The sequence below is a fragment of the Pseudorca crassidens genome, chromosome 11 (genome assembly GCF_039906515.1).
Source record: "Pseudorca crassidens isolate mPseCra1 chromosome 11, mPseCra1.hap1, whole genome shotgun sequence".
Classification (NCBI taxonomy): Eukaryota; Metazoa; Chordata; class Mammalia; order Artiodactyla; family Delphinidae; genus Pseudorca; species Pseudorca crassidens.
The window spans coordinates 60300788-60313186 of NC_090306.1; the positions used below are offsets into that span (position 1 = coordinate 60300788).

At 37.0% G+C, this 12399-nt stretch overlaps 1 protein-coding gene and 1 long non-coding RNA gene across 9 annotated transcripts in view; one reads left to right on the plus strand and one right to left on the minus strand.

The window, feature by feature from the left end:
- The window catches only part of PTPRR (protein tyrosine phosphatase receptor type R), a 254815-nt gene that overhangs the window by 151277 nt on the left and 91139 nt on the right, over positions 1–12399 (minus strand). The gene's annotated exons all lie outside the window — the stretch shown is intronic.
- Positions 1–12399, plus strand: part of LOC137202199 (uncharacterized) — a 139862-nt gene that overhangs the window by 5629 nt on the left and 121834 nt on the right. For 2 of the 4 annotated variants that reach the window (XR_010932490.1, XR_010932487.1), the window contains exon 2: positions 3915–4020. The exons of 1 other annotated variant lie outside the window; for it this stretch is intronic. This is a non-coding gene — a long non-coding RNA (uncharacterized lncRNA). The remainder of the gene's footprint in view (positions 1–3914; positions 4021–12399) is intronic. One more of the 4 variants, XR_010932489.1, reaches the window with a different exon arrangement.

The following is a 12399-nucleotide window of genomic DNA, read 5'->3' on the forward strand; positions in this document are numbered from 1 at the left end:
TAAAGTAACTGGGTCAAACTCTATGATTTTTTTTGTAGGACTTCTGATAATTTTGCCAAATTGCCTTCCAGGGAAAGCACAGAATGTGCATTTCCACCAGTAGTTTACTAGTGTGGCGCTGGCTGCCTTTTCACAGTACTAATGCTTTTCTGTGTTTGAGATAAGCCCACTCATTTTAAATTTCTACTGCCACCCTGTGTCATTGGTTGTTCTTATTTCTAGAGCCATGAAACACTGAAATTGATTAATTCAGTCATTCATTCATTTTTCAAATATTTATTGTTCACATGGCAATTTTTAAATATGATAGAGGAAAATATGAATGAGATAGTCTTCTCCCTCAAAAAAAAATCTACATTTGACAAACAACATCAGTTAATCTGAGGCACTGGTTTAAAGAGTCATGGGCTCTTTAATCCTCAAAACAACTAAATGGGGTAGATACCATTATTGTTCCCATTGTATAGATGAGGAAACTGAGGTGCACTGCTCAAGATCACATAGCTTGTAAGTGGTGGAGTTGAGATTTCAGTTCTGGTAATTTGACTCTAGAGCCTATGCTCTTAACCACAATGTTACAACGTGTAATAGATATACATAAATAACTCTAATATTAGAAAAAATATGTAGTAAGATAGTGTGTAAGTTCTGGCCAGAAACAGAATGTGGGAATGTAATTGGGCTGAAGCAAAAAAATAACTTACATGGTAATAGATAGACCCTGATGCTGATGAGGTCCCTCCCCTAGCCAAGTGTATAAAAGACATTGAACCTGCAGTTCTGCCCTCCTCAGATCTGGTAGATTTCTTGCCCCCATAGGCTTGAATTGACCCACCAATTATACACATGAATCATGAGGGTTTAGGGAGAAACTGGGGAGCTACGTCTACTCATTTGCTTCCTAATCCTGTGTCTATCCTTGGCCCTGCTTGACTGCCTGCTTGGGAGCCATCTGAAATGAAAGCAGCTTTGAACTGAGTCTAAGTCATCATTCTTGCCAGTCTTTGCATCTGGGCTAGGAGTTTGGGTCTCTCCCACCCAATACAGGACGATAACAGTTAAAATACTATAATAGCTCAAACGAGGGACTAGATATAGTTAAGGTGATCAGAGATGATTCCACTACATCTCTTGATGGGACGGTCTTGATGGGCAGGACTTCAGTTTGGAAAGGGATGAGGAGAGCATTTCAGTAGAATCCACAGCAGGAGGCTATGGCTATAGAAAGAGAATGTTGTTTTGGGGCGGGGTGGGGGGGGTGATAAGAAATCCAGTTTGACCAAAGATATCATCATATACATAGGGTATAGTGGTAGGAAAGAATGCACTAGCAAAGCAGGTTAGGTCCAAATCATCAAGAGCCTTGACTGTCAGGCTACGCAGTTTGATTTTGTAGGTTCTGGGAAACCACTGAAAGTGAAACTATTTGGCTCAGCAATAAAAGTCCTCTCTAGGAGAATCTCAAAATCCCTTTGTAAATTCTTAGCATACTACTTCCCCACCAGCACACTTATACATTCCCTTAGATCCACACATTTTTCTCAATCCCCAGACATGTCATGTCATTTTATACCCCCTCCCTTTCCTTTCCTTATTCTGTTCTGAATTGTTTTGTAGCCTGCAACTCCTTTATCAAATTTTATTTATCCTAAAAGCCTCAGTCTAAGTGCTCTTTTCATGATATCCTTACCCCAAATCAGAAATTGTTCTTTTCTTCTCCTACCGCTGATTTCTTTTTGCCTTATTTAGTTGGTCCATGTGGGGATAATACTGGGAGATTGACCCGACAGCAATTCTCAAGTCCCTTCTTTCTCCCTTGCCACTTCCCACAGGGGGATTGGTAAAACTGAGCGTTTATATCTGAGCCTTCCTTACAGCTAAGTGAGGCCAATGGCACAGCTCTGACATATAATCAGGACGCTTAGCAAGTAACCTTATGCTTCCTTATAAAAGAGTCAGGCACCAGAGGGGAGCTCTCTGTGTCTTCCTCATGCTTTGAACATTGACATGATGCTCATAGATGGGGCAGCTATCTTGTAATCATGAGGTGGAAAGCACAAGGCCTGAGCACACGCCATGGAAGGCAAAGTGAAGGGATGGGACATTGTTGAACTACTGCATCTGATCAAGACTGCTTATCTATAGACTGCTTATCTATGTGAGCAATTAAAATGATTTCTTGCGTGAGCCTCTGTTAATTGAATTTTTTGTTTTTCGCTGCTGAAGGCATTCCTAATTGATACAGTTTACTTGTCCATCTTTACCACTAGATTATAAATTTTGGGTTCAATATATGTTAAATTCCTCAATGGAAAGTTTCAAATATCTTTATCTTTGTATTTACTTTATATTGTCCCAACCTTTAGTACAGACCCCCAATAAGTGCTGAATTGATTGAATATGGTTTCATCTATCAATGTGATTAATTCAACTAACAGTGAGAGGGAGAAACTAAACATAATAACTAAATAAACACTGCTTAATATTGTACTTTCTTTAAAGATACTGTGAAACCCTTTTTTAGATTTTAACATTGTCCCTTATTAATATATTATTTAATCTGGGCAAAGAGGAGCTTAGAATGTTAGTGAGCCAATTTCCACCTTATTTAGATGAACTTTGGAATGGAAGGCATATTAGTAATTTGTTGTTGTAAGATATCACAAGGAAAAGATAAACAACTAGCAGCAGTCATGTAAATTCAGCTGGACTTTCCCAGTGATGTCATCACTTTTTACTGTTTATGGCTCCTTGTGTGCACTATTCCCCTATAAATACATCCAGGTAAGCATCTGCTACGTTCATTAAACCCTAAGAATCTGCTCTGAAGTTATTTTCAGATCCTGTCCCAATAAAAACATCATCTAAAATTAATAAACAATTGCTGTGGTTGCATGGGAGGATTTAAAGCACATACAGTCCCTAGAATTTATTTTGTAGCAGTTAGCAAATGTTAAGGGGTGGAACTGCCCAGTATATTTTCTAACTTTGAGTAATAATACTAAAAAAATTTAGTCATTAAGAATATAGACATAATATAATTACCATTACTTCCATAGAGGTCTTTTTCCTTATTTTCCAGGTATGTGCAAACATTAGTAGTAAAATTCATAAACGTCTTTTAGAATAATCATCTAACTTTTAAACAATTATTTGAGTATAAGTTTTAAAGGATAATCTTCTTGAATACTGACTTAGTGCAACAATGCTGCTCTTATATACAATAAATATGAAATCTATACCAAAAACTCATGCTGCCTGGAAATGCTTGCTGAGAAAACATTTCTCTGATCAATGTGTTTGGGACTTAAGTAGTTTCTCAACTAGAATGAGGATGTTGTGGGAAGACAAAGTACCTAGTATTTAAATAACAATGGAAATCTCAGTGCCATGCACGTTTTTTTTCCCTTAACAAATAGCATAATTGTGTGTCTGTCTTTCACAGAAAGACAAAAGCTCTCTGAGCCAATTAGCTTTAAGAACTTGTGGGTAAGAAAATCAAACCTAATTGAAATGCACTCCAGAAATTCTATGACTGCATATCCTGTCAGCATTAACTAGGATTATTCTCCTAAAGGGTAAAGCATGTTAGTGAATGTGCAATGAAGCATCTTACAAAAAGGCATTGTTCCCTTGAGTATCATTGTGATTTGTCAGGGACAGTGAGGACAGGGACATGAAGATTCACTGTAATAAAACCTCACGTCAATAAAAAATGAGACGAAAAGGGTGTCTTCAGTATAAATGTTACGTATTTGCATTTGATGGACACAACTACGGTTTCGGAACCAATGCAAAACTGACAAGGAGAGGCTCTACTCTGAAATAATAATTTCATGGGACATTATTATGAACTGACAGGTGCCTACAAAATATGATATCCTCATCTTTATTTTGTTTGGATTTTATGCCAGAAGTTCAGTAAATATGTCCCCACATGTGAAATTCTTCAAGCAGCTTTAAAGGAAAAATGAAAACAGAGAGGACATATATATAGTCTGGCTGACTGAATAAGTTAAGGTATGCATTCTCTAATATACTTCTGTGGTTTTTTTTTTGGGGGGGGGTGGAAATCTGCCTACAAAATGCTCAAAAGCAAATGTTTTGGCTGTTAAAGAAGTACCCCCAATTGAACAACATTGTTAGTTAGAGGTTGGCCTCCATGCAAAACACAGCAGAAATCTTGGCCTTTCAACCCAGGCCATCCTGTCTCCAGGCCACTTTCATTGTATATTTCTAGATAACTGAAGCAAATGTAGGTTGTGATGGATATTTCTGATTATTAATAACAACACCAGCATTTACGGAACCTTTGCATGCTCTAGTTCACTGGAATTTTCCAACACTCCTATTCAATAGGTTTCATTACCATGTCCACTCTGCCAAAGAGGAAACTGCAGAGGAAGAGCAGAGAGGCCAATGACGTGCCCAAGGTCAAATAGCTATAAACAGTGGACATTAAGGCCCAGCTCTGCTTCTAGAGCATTATCCATTATGTTGCCCTGTAGAGACTTTACCTGATTTTTCACCTGACTTGGCCTGATTCCAAAGCAGCAAATATAGCAACATTTTGATGGGTTCATTTAGCATTGACTAATATTTACATCAAGAGTTTCCTGTTTTAGACATTACTTCATTTTAGCTTTTCAGCTCACTTTATTTTAATCAGGATCCCCTTATAAGACACGTTGTGCAGTTGGTAGGGCTCGTCAAGGTGACCTTTCTGCTATGTTTTAAGGATCGTTTAAAATTCTGCTTTTACTCTTCACCAGTTGACCTTTTTTGTCACCTTTTCTTCTATTCTTTTCCCCAATTAGGGAAGCCACAAAATCCCAAAGGTGTTACATTAGAAGAGTTAGCTCACAGTGTTGTGAAATGCTGTTCCAAATGCCAATATAATTGTACAAGAGCCCCTGGCAGTAGAGAGGGTGAAAGAAACACTTGAGTAATGCATGAAGCATTACCATGGGCACCCATGTTACCCCGCAAAAGGCAAGCTCTAGAGATGCACCAATGCAAATCATTCCAGAACACGAGATCTATCATGAAACATTAACATTGATATACTATCCCAGGCGGACTACTTGTGTAAGTGAGTGACTCTCTAAAGTGCTTCAAAGGAGAGGAGAAAGAAAAATCCATAGGCCCACTCCATTTAATCCTCCAAGGAATAGGTTTATTTTCTGCTGCCTGATCACCTCTAATAATATTGCAGCACTTTTAGAAAGGATGGATGTGATTTCCCTAACCCACATCTCCCATCCGAGAAACTGCACTAACAATTAACTATTAATGACAAGAAGAAAAGAAGCTTTCTTTCTCTTGGCAGTCTATCACATTGAGTGGGTAGCTTGAGAAGCAGTTTGGTGTGTGTATCTGTCCAAAGGATATTATCTTAGGGGTAAGAAAAGCACACTCTTCAGAAGGTGCCCTTCTCATGGGTAAAACTGGAGCTAAATGGTTTTCCCATTATTACTGCAGATGCATTTCCATTTTCATAGACGGTGGACAGATTAAAAAATTCACTGAATAGAGTCAGCAATGAGAAAGTTGTACCACCTGCTTTCTGGATCTATAAAATCAACACTTAGTTTTTTTAAAAAATATTTTATTGAAGTATAGTTGACATACAATGTTGTGTTAGTTTCTGCTGTACAGCAAAGTGATTCAATTATACATACATGAATCAACTACTAGTTTAATTGCTTGATTATTTGGGTATTCTTTCTGAAAATCAATATTTGAGTACCATATTAATTTTAAATTTTAGAATCTGGGAGAAAGAATTTCAGCACACTCTTGACATAATATGCTGCACTTAAAACTTATTCAATTTATTTAAACTAAAACAAACACACACACACACACACACACACACACACACACAGATACACACACACAGAGTTCACCCATTTCTTCCACCCCACCTCCTGCCTCTGGCAACCTGTCTGTTCTCTGTATCTATAAGCTTAGTGTTTCTTTTCTTTTCTTCTTCTTCTTTTTTTTTTTAGGTTTCATATATAAGAGAGATTATAGAGTATTTTGTCATTCTTAGTCTGACTTATTTCACTTAGCATAATGCCCTTGAATTTCATCCATGTTGTTACAAATGGCAAGATTTCATTCTTGTTAATGGCTGAATAATATATTTGTCTATCACAATTTCTTTACCCATGCAACCACTGATATTCACATAGGTCGTTTCCATGTCTTGGCTATTGTAAATAATGCTGCAATAAACATAGGGTGCATATATCTTTTCAAATTAGCGTTTTCGTTTTTTTGGATAAATACTCAGAAGTGGAATTAGTGATCATACGGTAGTTCTATTTTTAATTTTTTGTGGAACCTCCATACGTATTTCATAGTGGCGGCACCAATTCGCATGAGGGTTCCCTTTTCTTCACATCCTCAGCAACACTTGTTATTTCTTGTCTTTTTGATAGCAGCCATTCTAACAGGTGTGAAGTAATATTGGGTGGGCCAAAAAGTGCCTTCGGTTTTTTAAGTAAAAAATAAAAGACACATTCTTCATTTTCACCAAGAACTTTATTGAACAACAATAAGGTGGAACAATTTGTTCCACTACCTTCTGCCGTTTTTCAGGCAACTTCATAATTCCACCTTCCCAAAACTTTTTACCTTTTTGAGCAAACAACTGTTTCAGGTGCCTTTAACAGTCTTCCAGGAAACTGAAATATTTTCCATTAAGAGAATTTTGTAAAGACCTTAATAAATGGAAATCCGAAGGTGCAATGTCTGGTGAATATGTAGGATGAATCAGAACTTCCCAGCCAAGCTGTAACAGTTTTTGCCTGGTCATCAAAGAAACATGCGGTCTTGCGTTATCCTGATAGAAGATTATCCGTTTTCTGTTGACTAATTCTGGACGCTTTCTGTCAAGTGCCTCTTTCAGTTGTTCTAAGTGGGAGCAGTACTTGTTGGAATTAATCGTTTAGTTTTCTGGAAGGAGCTCATAATAGAGGACTCCCTTCCAATCCCACCATATACACAACATCACCTTCTTTGGATGAAGACCAGCCTTTGGTGTGCTTGGTGGTGGTTCATTTCACTTGCCCCACGATCTATTCCATTCCACACTGTTGTACAGTATCCACTTTTCATTACTCATCACAATTTGTTTTAAAAACAGCACGTTTTCATTACATTTCAATAGAGAATCGCGTGAGAAAATATGGTCAAGAAGGTTTTTTTTGCTTAACTTATGTGGAACCCAAACATCAAAGCGATTCACATAACCAAGCTGGTGCAAATGATTTTCAATGCTTGATTGAGATATTTTGAGTATGTCGGCTGTCTCCTGCGTGTATAACGTTGATTGTTCTCAATTATTGTTTCGATTTGATCGCTATCAACTTCAACTCGTCTACCCAACTGTGGAGCATCGTCCAGTGAGAAATCTCCAGCACAAAACTTCAAAAACCACTTTTGACACATTCGATCAGTCACAGCACCTTCTCCATATACTGCACAAATCTTTTTGTGCGTTTCAGTTGCGTCTTTACCTTTCTTGAAATAATAAAGCATAATATGCCAAATATATTGCTTTTTTTCTTCCATCTTCAATTAAAATGTCTACACAAAAATTCACCAATTTTGATGTCTTTTTTAAAACGCACGCTGATATGACAGCTGTCACATACAATCTAACAAAATTGTTTTGAATGAAGTTAAAGACAACTCGGTGCTACTAGAGCCATCTTATGGAAAAAACTGAACCAATATTTCATTGTGGTTTTGATTTGCATTTCCCTGATGATTAATGATGTTGAGCATCTGTATGTCTTCTTTAGAAACATGTCTATTCAGATCTTCTGCACAGTTTTTAACTGGATTTTTTTTTTTTTTTTTTTTTTGGCTATTGAGTTGTATGAGTTCTTTGTATATTGGATGTTAGGCCCTTGTCAGATACATGGTTTGTGGTTATTTCTTCCCATTCACTAGGTTGCCTCTTCGTTTTGCTGATGGTTTCCTTTGCTGTGCAGAAGCTTCTAAATTTGATGTAGTCCTACTTGTTTATTTTTGCTTTTGTTGCTTTTGCTTTTGGTGTCAGATTCAAAAAACTCATCTCCAAGACCTATGTCAAGGAGCTTACTGCCTATGTTTTCTTCTATGAGTTTAGGGTGTCAGGTCTTACAATCAAGTCTTTAATCCACTTGGAATTAATTTTTGTGTGTGGTGTAACAGTGGTCCAGTTTCATTATTTGGCATGTGGCTGTCCAATTTTCCCAACACCATTTATTGAAGAGACTATCCTTTCCCCATTGTATATTACTGGCTCCTTTGTTGTAAAATTAGTCGGTCATATATGTATGGGTTTAATTCTGGGCTCCCTATTCTATTCCACTGTGTCTGTTTTTATGCCAAGACCATGCTGTTTTAATAAGTATAGTTTTGTAATATAGTTTGAAATCAGGGATTGTGATGCCTCCAGTTTGTTCTTCTTTCTCAAATTTATTTGGCTATTCAGGGTATTTTGTGGTTTCATACAAATTTTAGGATTGTTTCTTCTATTTCTGTAAAAACTATCATTGGAATTTCGATAGGGATTGCATTGAATCTGTATATTGTTTTGGGTAGTATGGACATTTTAACAATATTAATTTTTCCAATCCATGAGCATGGAGTATATTTCCATTTATTTTTGCCTTCTTCAATTTCTTTCACTAATGTCTTATAGTTTTCAATATACAGATTTTGCACCTCCTTGGTGAACTTTATTCATGGGTATTTTATGCATTTTGATGCAATTGTGAGTGGGACTGTTTTCTTAATTTCTCTTACTGATAGTTCATTACTAGTGCAAAGAAATGTAATAGATTTTTGTGTACTGATTTTGTATTCTGCAACTTTACTGAACTTGTTTACTAGTTCTAAGTTTTTTGATGGAGTCTTTAGGGTTTTCTATATGTAATATCATGTCATCTGCAAATAGTGACAGTTTTACTTCTTCCTTTCCAATTTAGATGCTAGGATTTCCAATACCATGTTGAATAAAAGTGGTGAGAGTGGACTTCCTTGTCTTGTTTCTGATCTTAGAGATAAAGCTTTCAGCTTTCTACCATTGAGTATGATGTTATATGTGGGTTTATCATATATGACTTTTGATATGTTGAGGTGTGTTCCCTCTATACCTACCTTGTTGAGAGTTTTTATCATAAATAGATGTTGAACTTTGTCAAATGTTTTTCTGCATCTATTAAGATGATAATATTATTTCTATCCTTCATTTTCTTAATGTGGTGTATCACACTGACTGATTTGTAGATGTTGAGCAATCCTTGCGACCCTGGAATAAATCCCACTTGATTATGGTATGTGATCATTTTGGATGGTTTTCCAATCAGGGTTGAGAACCATTGCTTTTGCCAATCTCTCTTTTGCTATAATATGTGCTGCTTTAAATTTTTAAAATATGCATCAGAACTAAGCTTTTCATCTTTTTTTGCCCAAGCACAAAAATTTATCATCCTGTTTATGGCATTAGCTAATGATATACCATAACTCTGAGTCATTTTCCTTTCAGAATGCTGACATTCAAAGTATAAAACAAATCTTAGAATTAAATGAAGACTATACCCTCTTGACAAAGTCTTCTAGAATATGAAGGATAATTTCACCACTGACCTACGACAAGTCCTTTGGGAAACCTTCTGAAAACTCTGATTGTCTCAAAGCAAACATTTTACTTTCTTGCCAAAACAGAATTTAAACCTATTAGACATTTCCCTATCAAAATCCATTTCCTGTGTCATTCAACCTAACTGATTAAATTTTTAAATCCCATGGATATTTGGTTTCTTCAAATTTAAGAAGTCTGGAATTACATTTTTAGGCATCATGAAGTGACAGGGACTGATTTACCCTCTTGCCTGAAACAAATGCAGAACCGGACAAATATATGAAACGATGGTTTTCAGACACTGAACAACAGGTAGCACAGGACAGTGATCCCTGAGAGAAGAAACCACATGGGGAGAGTCTTACCAGTTCTCAGATTGCTGCCTGTAAAGACGAGAACCTGAATGGAGCCCAGAGCTGTCGCTGAGTTCAGAATTCAGGAAGGGGAAGGAGGCTAGATTTTGCAGGGTAGGGTACTAGGGAATAGAAGCTTCTGGGAAAGGAGATAGCTACCTAGAGAGGTTGTTCCAGAGATCAGTACAGGGTTCCCCTTGAATCTTCAGCTAAGTCTTGATTAGCACACAGATGGGACAAAGCTTCCTGAGGCAGAGGGAAAAACCACCAGAAAGGAATGGGAGAAATAGTCCTCAGAGCTCACACAGGGCTGGGAATAGCTCCTGTTTCCACCAGCCAGAGCATCAAAACCTTAAAATACACAGGGTACTGGATAGAGTATTCACAATGGTGTTGCCTCAGTAGTGGGGCAAAATTAGTCCTAGGTCAAGGTCCACAAACTTTTCTTTCTTTTTTTTTTTTTGACATCTTTATTGGAGTATAATTGCTTTACAATGGTGTGTGAGTTTATGCTGTATAATAAAGTGAATCAGCTATACATATACATATATCCCCATATCTCCTCCCTCTTGCATCTCCCTCCCATCCTCCCTATTTCACCCCTCTAGGTCGTCACAAAGCACAGAGCTGATCTCCCTGTGCTATGTGGCTGCTTCCCACTAGCTATCTATTTTACATTTGGTAGTGTATGTATGTCCATGCCACTCTCTCACTTCATCCCAACTTACCCTTCCCCCTTTCCATGTCCTCAAGTCCATTCTCTACATCTGTGTCTTTATTCCTGTCCTGCCCCTAGGTTCTTCAGAATAATTTTGTTTTTTTTTAGATTCCATATATATGTGTTAGCATATGGTATTTATTTTTCTCTTTTTGACTTACCTCACTCTGTATGACAGACTCTAGGTCCACCATCACTACAAATAACTCAATTTTGTTTCTTTTTATGGCTGAGTAATATTCCATTGTATATATGTGCCACATCTTCTTTATCCATTCATCTGTCGATGGACACTTAGGTTGCTTCCATGTCCTGGCTATTGTAAATAGAGCTGCAATGAACATTGTGGTACATGACTCTTTTTGAATTATGGTTTTCTCAGGGTATATGCCCAGTAGTGGGATTGCTGGGTCATATGGTAGCTCTATTTTTAGTTTTTTAAGGAACCTCCATACTGTTCTCCATAGTGGCTGTAACAATTTACATTCCCACCAACAGTGCAAGAGGGTTCCCAGCTGTCACTGTTTGCAGATGTCATGATACTATACATAGAGAATCCTAAAGATGCTACCAGAAAACTACTAGAGCTAATCAATGAATTTGGTAAAGTAGCAGGATACAAAAGTAATGCACAGAAATCTCTTGCATTCCTATACACTAATGATGAAAAATCTGAAAGAGAAATTAAGGAAACACTCCCATTTACCACTTCAACAAAAAGAATAAAATACCTAGGAATAAACCTACCTAAGGAGACAAAAGAACTGTATGCAGAAAACTGTAAGACACTGATGAAAGAAATTAAAGATGATACAAATAGATGGAGAGATATACCATGTTCTTTGATTGGAAGGATCAACATTGGGGAAATGACTATACTACCCAGAGCAATCTACAGATTCAATGCAATCCCTATCAAACTACCAATGGCATTTTTCACAGAACTGGAACAAAAAATTTCACAATTTGTATGGAAACACAAAAGACCCCGAATAGCCAAAGCAATCTTGAGAAAGAAAAACGGAGCAGGAGGAATCAGGCTCCCAGACTTCAGACTATACTACAAAGCTACAGTAATCAAGACAATATGGTATTGGCACAAAAAAAGAAATATAGATCAATGGAACAGGATAGAAAGCCCAGAGATAAATGCATTCACATATGGTCACCTTATCTTTGACAAAGGAGGCAAGAATATACAATGGAGAAAAGACAGCCTCTTCACTGGGAAAACTGGACAGGTACATGTAAAAGAATGAAATTAGAACATTTCCTAACACCATACACAAAAATAAACTCAAAATGGATTAAAGATCTAAATATAAGGCCAGACACTATAAAACTCTTAGAGGAAAACATAGGAAGAACACTCTTTGACATAAATCACAGCAAGATCCTTTTTGACCCACGTCCTAGAGAAATGGAAATAAAAACAAAAATAAACAAATGGGACCTAATGAAACTTAAAATCTTTTGCACATCAAAGGAAACCATAAACAAGACGAAAAGACAACCCTCAGAATGCGAGAAAATATTTGCAAATGAAGCAACTGACAAAGGATTAATCTCCAAAATACACAAGCAGCTCATGCAGCTCAATAACAAAAAAACAAACAACCCAATCCAAAAATGGGCAGAAGACCTAAATACACATTTCTCCAAAGAAGATAAACAGATTGCCAACA